Genomic DNA, 12681 nt, shown 5'->3' with positions numbered 1-12681 from the left:
AGAATAGGGACACCTTTCCAAGCTCTATGCACAAAATGGGTCCCTCCCACCTGTGATGTGCAGATATTCATTATAGCAAATATTCTGTAGAGTATTTGGGCTCACTTCCTCTCCGTGTGATCCACAGACACCCACAGGACCCCCAAAGTCCTCAGCACGGCTGATACTGTACGTGGGCCTGCTGAGGTGGTCAGGTTTTACCCGAGTGGGTGGTAGCTGTGTAACTACTCACCTGTGGCTTCTTCACCAACTTCAGCAGTGGATTGCAACCCATCCCTAGCAAGCAGTTTTGAACAAATCAGCTAGTAAATGGCATTTTAACAGAAGCCAGATGGAATAAATTAAAAGGAGTCTGGCAAACCCTGTGCAAAGGAGGGAATATAAGTGTTTGCAGGGATGGAGAAGAAAGACAACCCCTGGTAGAGAGCTAGTAAGAGCAACAAAAATGTGTCTTCACCTCACTTATAAATGCAAAGAAAACAAACAAATCCACAATCCAATTTTCTCACCTGAATGTAAACAAAAACTATTAGAATTTGCTCTGTCCAGCCCAAGATTTTTGGGCAAAAATGCTTCCTGACACAGTGCTTACAAGACTGGGTTTACCTATCTACTGTGAATACTGATTATTCTGTGTTTTTTCACCTTGTCTGTGATGTGAGCCATGTGTGAGCAGGAAGCAAATTGTGGAAGTAAGTTAGCTGCCTGTCTGTGATGTTGAACAAATACTCTATAAGCAGATTCAAGCCTGTGCTTCACTGCAACCTGTCTGGGGCAAGTGCTCCATTGAATTTTATAGGTTATTGCTGAATCTTCACAAATGGCCAAATGCATCATCTGCACCAGTTTCTGAATGCCCGACTTCAGGTGAGAAAGCCTGTTGCACTGATTTGTCTGTCCACTGGAGGTGAGCATCAATGCTACCCAAAGGCAGATAAATCACTTACCTGGCACACACCTGGTCTCCCTAGAATCCCTCTGTAATCACTGAAGAGAGAGAGATGGGCCCCTCCAGAGAGCAATTCAAAACAGGACCTTAATTTAGCTACATCATATCGTCCTCTGCAGGATATTTTATCTTTCTCCATGGACTGGGGAGAGGCTGGAGAGCCTGGCTAAGCAACTTGGCTGCCTGTGGTTGGTGGTGTGAATTCTCTCCCTGCTAAAGCCAATGAAAACATCAAGAAACAGAGCTATCTGCAACCTTTCTAAGTAATTTGTTCACCCTCATTCTTCACACTTGGTGCCAACTTTCTCATTTGATCTGGCTGGAGTTTGCCTCCTTGAACTGTTGTTATGGCTTTCCCTGCTAGACAGAGAAAGATTTAGTAGTGACGGTTTCCTTCCTTCATGCTGAAATCAAGGCGTCTGAATCTTCTTTTGTGATGACAGGAATAAACTCATCTCTTAAAATCTGTCACTCAGATGCAGTCTTGCCATTCATTGCGTGGCTTTTTGGCAGGTTTTTAAACAACCCTTTGGAAAACCCGACTTCCAGCCACAGCCAGTGCTGCGGGCCAGCCTCACCGGTGCAGCCTGCGAGACAATAGCACCCTGCTTCTCCTGCAGACTGCTCCTCACTCAAGGCAGAAGGATATCGCCTTGGGTGCTTTCCACCTACCTACAATCAAATGCTTATTACAGAGTAATATTTCTGAAGCAGAGTTCTTTTCAGGATGCCTCTCGAGAACCCTTTGGCACATCTCTCAGGCAGAAGACTATGCTGCTGAATTTAAAAAATTGTCCTTGCTTGCGAATGGACTTGGAAGGTAGTTTGCCTTCTCATGTGAAATATGTTCCTTGTCTCTTCTTTTCCAGTACTGAAGAGAAGTAATAGGTAGCTATTTCTGCATCATTATTACTAATTTTGCTATTGCTGTCTGTTGCTTCTAGGATTATTTTTCTATTCTTAATGTGTTTTTAAACTCCATGTTCTTCTTAGGATCTCCAATAAAAGATTATTCTCATGAAGGCCCTCAGCTTCCATCACTACATTTCTGCATTTCATAACATGTCATAAGTGTTCTTTACTTTTTCCTCCTGCTTTTTTATCTCTTTATTTAGTAATTTCCAGTTGCTGCTGAATGAGTTGGATGAGTTTTTAGCTTAAACTCTAGCTTGATTGCAGAATGGAGGGAGGGGTTGTGAGGTTTATTATACCTGCATAGTTTTTGTACATATTTCTTCTGTTCAGATTTTTCATCCTAACTAATTTTGCTCAAAGTTTTCAGCAACTTTGAGAAACCTTTTTGATGCAACAGTTCTGTATATTGATTACTACTTGTGAGACTCCTCTCTTTGCCCACATAGAGTGTGATACAGCCACGATCGATGGTTCCTTTGCAAGCAACCACCTCCAATCCAAGAATTAATCAGTTATTACCTGCCATAATGAGGTCTGTGGTAAAGTTGCCTCCTTTTGTGTGTGATTGCTTCTTTGTCCTATAAGTATTGTCTGTTAGAAACCCTAGACTGTTTTACCACTGGATCAGTGGGACCTCAAGAATGTATTTCTCAAAATAAAGTCGCCTATAACAGCCAACACCCCTTTTCCTTTCCTGTATGAAAGACAGGTGCTGAAGGAATGATTCATCCTCTTTTCCTAGGCCAGGTGATCTTGAGAGCTCCCCGTGTTTCCCCTTGGGCTTCGTGTATGAAATCAAAGTCACACAAACTGAAGACCCACACTCTCAGTGAGTCTCCAGCAATCAGTAGGCCACAGAAGGCAACAGCACCCACAGCACATCTGTCTTATTGCTTCTTTCCTTACTGCTGAGATTACAATATCCCAGTGTTTGAGTTTTTCCAGTCCAGCCAGACTACTGCCATTTTTTTTTCTCATTTCTTTACTGGTTCCTCTTGCCACTTACCCCAACTCCCAAAATAGATATGTAATCAGTTGAAGAAATTGTTCATTCTTTTTGAATTCTTTATCAGCTCAGTTTGATTTGTTTTTGTCATGTTAAATTTGAGATGCCTCTATCCTGGCCTTGAATTGCTAGTTTATATCAACCAGAAAATTCACTCAGGAAAATTTGAGCCCCTTGATCTGAGATTCAAGGACTCCCATCCAGTTCTTCTATTGCAATCTGTGTTTGACAACGCAAATACCGTCAGCTTCATACCAGCCAGCACAGCTCCAATATTTTCTGCCATCTCTAGTCTCACACCCAAAGAACCAGAAATCTTTGTCAATCTGTTTGGGTATTTTTCTTGTTCATCCCCACTTCTGGCATTCCTGCACACTTCTATACTGTAGGTAGGTCTACACGTTGTCCCAGTGCGCAGCAAAAGGACTGGAGATTTCCTAGGCACCCCAACCAGTCCGGCCACTCTGAGGAAACGGCATGCTGTCCCACCAGCCTCACCTCTCAGGCTGATTGCTTCATGCAGTGGTGTTCAGGCAGGGTTGCTGATGACACCTAATTGCCTTTGCAAGGCATAGTTGCTTTTGCCTTCCTGATCAGTAGTTGCTTCAGATATGGGACCAGCAACCAGCAGGAATGGTCTCTGGAGTGCCTGTTTGCTCCGAGATGAGGTCCTCAGAACAAGTCCTCTCAAATTCTTCTGACTACCCTGAACGCTCTCTGATTTTTTTTCCACCTGAATCAGAGGATACCTTTAAAACAAATAGCTGTAATGCTTTGATTATACAAAAAAATGCCACAGGTGACATTTTTGAGGGTTTCTCTCCTGTTTTTTTGACTTGCTACTTTTTGCATCATCCCGTGTGACTGTGCAGATGCCCAACAGAAAAATTGTAGGGGACTTGGGCAGAAACAGAAATGCCTAAAGAACCTAAACACCTTTGTTGCTGGACAATGACAGTTAAATGGTTTGCTAAACTGCATTTCTAAATGAATGTCTTTGTACATCAGACTTCTAAGCTGTTATGAAAGACTCAGTCAGTACCGCCTTTCAATATTTTAACATCTTTAAAAGAAGTCCAGTCCTAAAGACTTGGGGTTTCGTATTAGACTGCTTTCTAGCATGGTGATGCAGATGCTACTGCAATATGTATATATATTTAAGCTAATCCAGTTCTGGAATAAGATTTTGCCTCACATGTATTTTTGATAAACATCTGTAGCCAAATAAGACTTTAATTTAATTGCATGAGCTTATAAGTGACATAGAAAGGGATATATATATATATATATATATATATGCTTTATTTAAAAACAGCATAACCAACTATTTTATTGATTTTTTTAGCTCTACATGGGTATTTCTCTGAGTCATGTGTACCTTAAAATCACAGCTGAAATTGTTGATTTTTTCTTTTAAAACAGGTTAGCAGTTTCCTGCAGTTGTTTCCGTGCAAATGATGCTAGATGTGAGTATGATAACCCAACTGTAAAGCTGTCTAGAAAGGGAAACAATAAACTGCATACTTCTGGTGGAGGCTGGTTTTGTGTAAGTTTCTCTGTCCATCTCTCAAAATTGCATGTTTCTAGTGAGGGCTACATTTTTTTAAAGTGAGTAATCGTTTTTCATGTCTCCATTTTGTGTACCCAGCTTTTTGTATTTTAAAGAACCTCATTTTCAACAGGCATTAACTATCTAACTTCTTGTACTCCAATTGCTTTAAAGTGTTTCAGGTCGAGTCCCTAAACAACTAAAGCAATCAATAACTGTTAGTTTCTTTTCTTAATCGGGCCCCCATTAGAAGCAGGTGAACATTTTTGTTTTTCATTCTTGTTTGCAATGAAGCCAGCTATCAAAATCTGGAAATCCTTTGCGAGATAGGACTTCCACTCTTCATGCAGCAATCTCTGGTTAGTTTATCACGAGCACCTGAGATGAAAGTGTGAAAGCAGACCAGAATAAAAATGCTAGAAAAGAAATTGTGCTTTTCACACTGTTTTGACCCTTGACAAGTTATACCTATAACTAGCGGATTTATGTGATTTATCTGTAGCCCGACTTTGTCCCCTTAACCATGATACCTGGCGAGTGCCTTAGCACCTGGGCTCTAAAATGACTCATCGCACTAGCTTCGGAAGTAAACCTTCTCAAAGAAATAGCAGCAATATCCGGGCTGGCCATCAGTTTCTATTCCATTCAGCCCCAGCTGATATATTTCATATGTTTTTTTGCAGCTGAAGCTGGGCCAGGACTTCTCGAGCTTTGACAGAAGGGCTAAATGAGTAGAGGGAATTTTATGTGCCTCTTCCCACAGCATTCTGGTAACCATGCAGGAAGTCATTGATCAATGGGATTTAGGCAACGTGAACAAGAAAGGTATGTGTGTGTGGCCCAGTGGCCTTTACAGCATGGGCTATGACGACACCACCGTCTGATTCAATAAACGGAGGGATAAGAGACTAGGTGGTAAGCCACACACACCAAGTTTATGATGCATCTCCATAGCTGAGCGTATGCAGTGTGGTCTTTTTTTTTAAAAGCCAGCTCTATAATGCTGCATGTTTCTTACTAAAGCTATGGTTTAGATGTGGTCATAACAGAGAGATCTTCCTGGAAAAATGCTGTCACAAACATAGGGTAAGTTCCCTGACCCAGTGGCTCGTACTTCCCCGGGAATAGGAGTGTGCTGACCTTTGGCAGATCACTTTTAGGTTTATTTTATCATCATGATTTGTATAGCTTCTCAGTACCACAAGTCAGGAGAAGATCTGAGAAGTCATGTCAGCCGCTAAGCAGAGTATAATGCATTAAAGCCGCACAGACAGGGAGGGTGAGGGTAGCTGGTGTGCCTGCATACATGCACCAGAGTTGTTAGCATTGATGGTTTTGCAGATCTCATCCCCAAATGAAATCAAGCTTGTTCCTAGGGTGACTTTACTGACCTCAGTGGAGCTGCATGGAAAGAGTATTTATCATGTGGTCACACTGTATATGCTGTGGATATAGAGAGTGGGCAAAAAAACCCCACAAAACAACTTTATCCAATGAATATACATAATTTGTCTATAATTGCTTTAGGGCATTAAAATTGGCATGCAGAGGCACTCCAGGCCTGTACCTGCCTATATTATATTGTGGCTGCTATACTGCACAGGAAACTTCACAGCAGCAATTCATGTGTATTAGCATAGCTAACAGCTAAGACACAGCTGACAGTTTGATTTTGCCTTTCTTCTGTGCCTCAGTTTCCCCATTTAGCCACATTACACTGCTCAGTGTAGGATGCAGCTGTGACAGGGAGGACAGGGAAGGGGTTGATGTCAGTTCAGCAGCTCTGTCATTGCATGACTCGGAGCATAAACTAATGAAGTAAATCTGTTTTCCTTCTTTCTTTCTTATCTGTGATTTTCCACGTACAGAGGAAATGGAGAGGGGGAGGCAGTGAGAGGTTGTTATCATGTAACGATGAGCCAGGCTGCAGAGAAAAAGATGCTACTCCTTCAGTGATCCCAGATATGCTCCCAAATTTCAGAAGAGCTGGATATTTCAGCTGAAAAAGTCAGTTACAAAATAATCTTTTCCCTGGGCACTGAAATAGTTGTCATTATTGTACAGCATCAGCAATCCATTGACCTGAATGGGGACTGCCCTTGCAGAGCTAGTGTTTCAGTCTGTCCACCTGCAGCCTAGTAAATAATGAAGAGGATAGTTTACTGTTACAGAGGGATCGGAATTGCCTGGCTGAATGGTCACGATCCAAGAAAATGTGTTTTAATTTAGCTCAATGAAAAGTAATACATCTGGGAAGAAAGAGTTCAGGCAGTACCTACAGGATGGGAGACTCTGCCTTGGAAAACAGGATTATGGGATCATTGTGGTAACTACCACTGCAATAGCTGCTGGTTCAATGGGGCTGAAAAGGGCTCATCTGACTCTGGGAATGGAGAAGTAAATAATCGGACTTGGGGAAGGCACAAGCATTGGAAGGCGCATCCGTAGGCTGCAGTGATCTCAGCAGGTGTCCAGATCTCAGCGAGGACATGGAAACGCTGGGGAGAGGTCCCGGGAGGGCCAGTGGAATGATTTGGTTGCTGGGCAAATAAAAGCCTTTTTGTTATGTAAGGGTTAAAGTGTGTGATCTGGTCAGATTTTCTAGGCAAGTTTTCTTATGTCTTTGTGACAGTGGATCACAGAATTGCATTGGTGGGATGCTGAAGTTAGGCTAATTCAGCTGTGACATGAGATGCTACTACCTGGCAGTGGCTAATGATGACTAGGCAGGAAATGGCAAAATACTGATTTTGAAGGCGGGGAGACTTAAAAGATATGCCTGAATCTACCTTACAAGAGAAAGTCTCTGGCCCTGGCATGTAAGGTTTGATTGGGATAGTGATGAGGTTCTTTTCTGGCCTTCTGTGAATTTTCATTTCTGTCCCTTTTTGTCATGGTGATGGAAAGAGATGAACAGTTTGCATTGCTCTCAATTTGCTCATTGCTGCAGCTCTGCAATGAGCCAGTGGCTGTGCCAGACCTTCTGCTTTAAGGTTTTGGGTTGCAAAGGGCCGCAGACTTTTCTTCACCAGTACCAAACAACCAGTGCATTGTAGGGTTTCCTTCACCACCTTCTGAAGCATCAGGAAGGGGTGAACTATGTCCTGGTTTGGTGCAGCTCTCTCCCTTTGGTACTTGGCTGGGGTCTTGCCTGTGATTGCCACCTCCCTGACTACTTGCTGAGCTTGGGGAAACTTCTGCATTTCCCTGCAATGTGGTCTATCTGCCAAAATCATTTGGGTGTGTTGCACACATCCATTCCCTGAGTTGGTGTCCTCTGGTCTTTACTTGTGCTATAGCCCAGTTTAGCTTTCTGGGGACTGAACTGCCTTCTTCTGACTGAAGGCTTCAGGCTGGATAGAAGAGTTGCTGACTGGCCTGTGCCATACGGGAGGTCATAACAGGCTTGTCTTAAACTCTGAGAGCTGGAAGGTCCAAACCGCTTTGAAGAAAACATTTAATCACACCAAAAAAACAGTGCCAAAAGTATGTTTTTATCTGTGATTTAAAAACATGAAATGATAGTAAAATATGCAGAGAGGGATAGAGGCCACATATGCAATATTCCTGGGATAGCAATCCTACATTATTGCCATTAACTTTGATCACTGTGTTAAAAGTCTCTCATTTACTACTTCTGGAAAGCAAGGCAACAGCTGGCTTTCCCAACCTCTCTTAATGACTTTCTTTCTCATGCAAGGGTGCATAAGATATTTCACGGTATGACAGAATTTAAGTCTGTGCACATTTTTGCATGCTTTCTTCCACCACAACCAGAGACTGGCCTCATCTGCAGTTTGCACTGCAACTTATGTTTGAACTTTACCAACTTTGGATCTTGGATTTTGGTTCAACACATTATCAAGAGAAAGGGCAGCTGAGATGAGGGGAATCTGACTCCAGCTCCAAGCCATCCCAAACCGTGAGAGTGCTCCACCTCGTGCAGATCTGATCTGGGTCCGTCTCTAAATATAACCGTAATGTAATAAAAAAAAGCAACTGAGAAATAACCGTAACCTTCCTTCCAACAGTGGTTGAATTATTACCGTAGTTACTTCACAGCTGAAACAGGTGCAAGGAAATAAGCCTCCCAAAAGTTTCTATTCAGGAAGGAAATGATTGAAGAAAGTAGAGGGAAAGGAGGAAGAAGGAGGTAAGGGTAGGAGCCAAGGGACAGAGCAGAAGTTGTTTCTCTTGGGATGTAGCCAACTTAGTAGCTATATGAACCCATGAGGGGTCTTGGATGCTCCTTCTGTTACTATCTTTTCTTTTTCCATTTTCAGGCTAACCGTTAGCAGAGAAAATGATAACGCCATTATTGTGTTGCCCTTTGAATGCCCTATTGCCTGGGACCTTCATAGCCTGCTGAACCACATTAAGACCTGATGCAAGCAGACATGCATCCTTCCAAGCATATTTTGTGCAATTTCTGAGGAATCCTTCAAGGACTCATCAGCCCAAGCAATTCTCTCTGCCCCAAAACTATGAGGAAGGGAAGCGATTATGAGAAAGCTCATGTTCCTCCAGCAGCTGCAGACACTTTGGGTGGGATTCATCTGACTAAACATAGATGTCTCCATCTGAGCTAGTCATGCTAGACTCCCTTTATGGAGGAGAAAATGGAGAAATATAGGCATGGCTATGAGTCATCCCCTCCCCAAGTCAGTGTCTAAAACAGGTCAGGCGAATCTTGCCCATTTCTCTTCTTTGTATATACGAGGAGCTGCAAAGAGGAGGCCAAGTGTAGGCCTAAAAAGCTAGACGAATCCCATCCTTTATCTGGTACCCAACCCAAATGATTTAATGTGGGACCAAAGGGCCAAGTCACGGTGAGGGCATTGCCAGCAAACGCCAGGTAGCCGCAGGAGAGCAGGGTGAATTGGTGTAGTCAGCCTGAGCGTATTTCAGTGTGTCCTTCACTGCGGGACAGAAGGCAAGAATTGTAATGTCGGAAAGGAAATGGCCTAAGAAAAATGCCTGTAAAAGTCACTGTGGGACATCACTCTGGTGCCAAGACTATGGTTTTTTTGAACCAGTGCAGGTACCTCTGTTCTTCTGTTTGCGGGCTGGAATTAATGCCTTCCTGTCTCCGCCACAACACACTGTGTGACCTCATTACTTCACCTCTCCTGGCCTCCCTTTCCTTCCCACCTGTCCTTTTCAGACTTAAGTAAAAAGTGGTTCCATCTTCTTATTCCCACAGTGTCTCTGAGCACTGCCAAGCATGCACACCACCAGACAGGAATGGAGCTAATGATGGTCATCATCTGCGGCAGAGCTGTGCATCTAAAACACTCTCAAGTGCCATGGACATTTGGGCATCTTCCAGTGGGGCATTAGCTCTTTGCATCCTGTGCTATAACTCCTCATTGCTCAGCTATGTACATGTCTGCTCCCTGGCCTAGCACTGAGCTGCATGTCGAAATAAAGGAGCATTTCCCATGCTACGTGTGTGTCAGTGACGCATGGAGAGAGGAAATGCAGCTGTTGCCAGAAGCACCACTGATGTTACTTTATGTTGTTATCTGATGAGAAAACTAATGAAGCAAAAATGCTTTGAGCATGCAATGAGCCAGCGCCTCTGTCGAGGGATTACAGCTAAGGACTCTCAAGACCTCATGTGCACCCATGACTGCAAGCCGTGAGTAAGAGCGTAAAGCATGCACACAAGGTAAATAAATGGTTAGAGAAAGCTGCTCCAAGCCAAATTCCTTTCCCTACTTTTTTTTTTTTTCCTTTCTCACCATTGAAAGACATACAAAAGCTCAAATGATGTCATGGGGCCATACATTTGGCAAGTTTCTTGCTGCTTTGTCCCAGCACACGACAAGCCAGTTTCATGATATTGTCCTTGCATTCGCTGGCAGCGGCATGTGCAGAAATTACAGCAGGGCCTGGCAATACAAAGCAGGCGCAGAGGAGAGATGAGGCTTTTCAGATCTACTGCAAAAGGTCCCACTGAGGGGCACTGAAAGCTAGTACAAAGGCCAACTGCCAAATTTCCCACCCCGTGGTGTAGGTAGTTGACTGGCAGAGAGGGGTGGGTGGAGTAGGGAGCCTATATTTTCGGCTAGCTCAGTCTCTGTATATAGTTTCCATCCTTGAAACATCAAAAAAGTGAAAGTAAATTAATCTGCTTAAAAGCAAACAAAAAATGGGGGTGGGGGCAGGGGTTGTATGTGTGTGACGTATTTTGGAAATACCTGAGGAGCCAAAGTCCTCAGCAGATGATGTGAGAATTTAGGACCTTTTTGGAATTAAGGACTTGGGTTCCTCAGCGTCCACAGCACACTGATTAACGATTTTATGTTGGGATTTTTAAGAGATGCCCTTTCTCTAACTTTTGGATAGAAATGTGCCTTTAAATCTTGTGCCTTTAAACCTGCCAAAGGATCTGGTATCAAGGCAGCTCTGCTCTTTGTGCTTGGGTATTTCTGGGAAAGCCAGGAGGCAGAGGTACGAAAAGGTATGTTCATTAAGTGCTACCACTTGCAGTTAAAGGAACAAGCGCACTTCTGCTCTTTCACCCTGTTACAGGAAGCTCACTGAGATGAACAAAGTAGTTAAGGGTGGATCATGAGAAACCAACCTGGTATTATCCAAGCCGGGGGGGTGACATGTCGCAGGTATTGAGGCACATCTGTGAACGCAAGTGCCTGTTCCTGTTCCCTCCCTCATGCCACGTTCCCTCTCCCATGCCCCTCCGGAATGCCATGCCTTTCTCCTCATCCATTAACCTGCTGCCTGCAGGGTTTGTGTAGTCAATCCTAACAGCACAATTTGGTCTGCCCTGTATGATCAAAACAAGCTGCCTCCCAGCTTCCTTGCCAGAGGTGCAAGCACACAGGGTGGGATACACTGGAAGCCCATGGTCTTGTGCCCTGGGCTGGATTGGTGCAAACACCTGTAAGTAGAAATAGAAGAAGGGATTGGGGGAAGAAAATCACAGCTTGCTCTCTCCAACAGGGCCCAGCTCTGCTCAGGCGGAAAGGCCGCCCTGTGCTGCCGACTCATCACCATGCATCACCCTGGTCCTTCCATATCATTTTCTACACCATCTACACCAGGATTTTTGTTTCCTGCAGAGACCTGAGGGTCAGCCCCCTGCAGCTCAGCCCACTATGGCACCAGAGCTGTGCATGTGCCTCATGCCAGAGTGACCAGGCCCTATGAATCTGCTCCAAGACGCAGCCTGTTGTGCCTTGTTTTCAGCAGTTTGGCCAAGAAGCTTGCAGCTTTCCTGAAGGAGATGAGGGGTGACAGCTGAAACCGTGGGTCTGCTTCCTCTGCCTAGAAATTTATCCACAAATGTTTCACCATTTTAATACACCTGAAAGGGAGGACTAAAATACAGCTCTGAGCTTGCAGTGCACTGCAAGCCAAGAAGGCATGCAGGTACTCTCTCTTTAAGAATTGATTTCCTAAGTGAACTGTCAACTCCCGGTGGCTATAAAAATCTGCAAACAATTTCTAGTCACTGAACAAAGCAAATCTTTCTACTATGCTGTAATAGTTCATTATTAAATAAAGGCTCCTTTGTTATGCTGTAAGAAATAGTGTGTACTCCACTGCTCTTCATAATATGCCTCAGTGTGATTTTACAATGCATATAAAAATCATATTTCATGTCCCATGAAAAGATGACATAGTGGGTTATTTTAATTTTGGTAGGAAAAGCACAGGGTGAAGTAAAGATCATAGCAGAGCTCTGATTTGAACTTTATTATTGATACATTTGATTCATGATCATATGAGTGGGTCCCAAAGACTGGATTTTCTCTCATTTGCAATAGGCTAAATGAGAAATAACATGGGTGAGATTAGTGGGCAGGAGAGTGAGGAAAAACTTAGCAGCTGCAATTTCTATAAGCTATATTACTTACTGCGCTGTCTTTCTGAAATTCTGGGCTTAAATGGGTCAAAACAGGTGTTAGGGTGTTAGTGTTTTCCCATCCAGAAAAGCAAGTGTGTTTCCAGCTTCCTCCCAGCTTTCTTTTGCGGTGCACCCAGCAAGCTCCCGGTAAAATGCCATTTTTGGCCCCACAGCTGTGGGGAGGCCCGAGCCCTGTTCTCCTGCCCAACATCTGCTGGTGCTGTGTGTTGGCCACTGCTGGCCGGGAGCCACCCACCTGGCTGAGAGGGGCAGGAGGAGCAGAGAGACACCGCGGGTCACACATTTCCCGCACATGGAAAATGACAACTGCTCTCCCTGAAAATCAGTGCCAGGCCAGCACTGGCGGTGGTGAGCCACGAGTGTGGTGC

General features: G+C 44.0%; 1 long non-coding RNA gene across 1 annotated transcript; it reads left to right on the top strand.

Annotated features, from left to right (window-relative positions):
- The first annotated feature begins 1761 nt into the window (after positions 1–1761).
- LOC106495262 (uncharacterized) lies at positions 1762–11910 on the top strand. The gene is made up of 5 exons (XR_001294415.2): positions 1762–1837; positions 4293–4336; positions 5103–5244; positions 9623–10090; positions 11386–11910. It is a non-coding gene; the product is annotated as an uncharacterized lncRNA (long non-coding RNA).
- Positions 11911–12681: the final 771 nt, after the last annotated feature.

The sequence above is a fragment of the Apteryx mantelli genome, chromosome 2 (genome assembly GCF_036417845.1).
Source record: "Apteryx mantelli isolate bAptMan1 chromosome 2, bAptMan1.hap1, whole genome shotgun sequence".
NCBI classification, from domain to species: Eukaryota; Metazoa; Chordata; class Aves; order Apterygiformes; family Apterygidae; genus Apteryx; species Apteryx mantelli.
The sequence above is the reverse complement of the archived record's forward strand: the minus strand, read 5'-3'. Positions and strand labels throughout refer to the sequence as shown.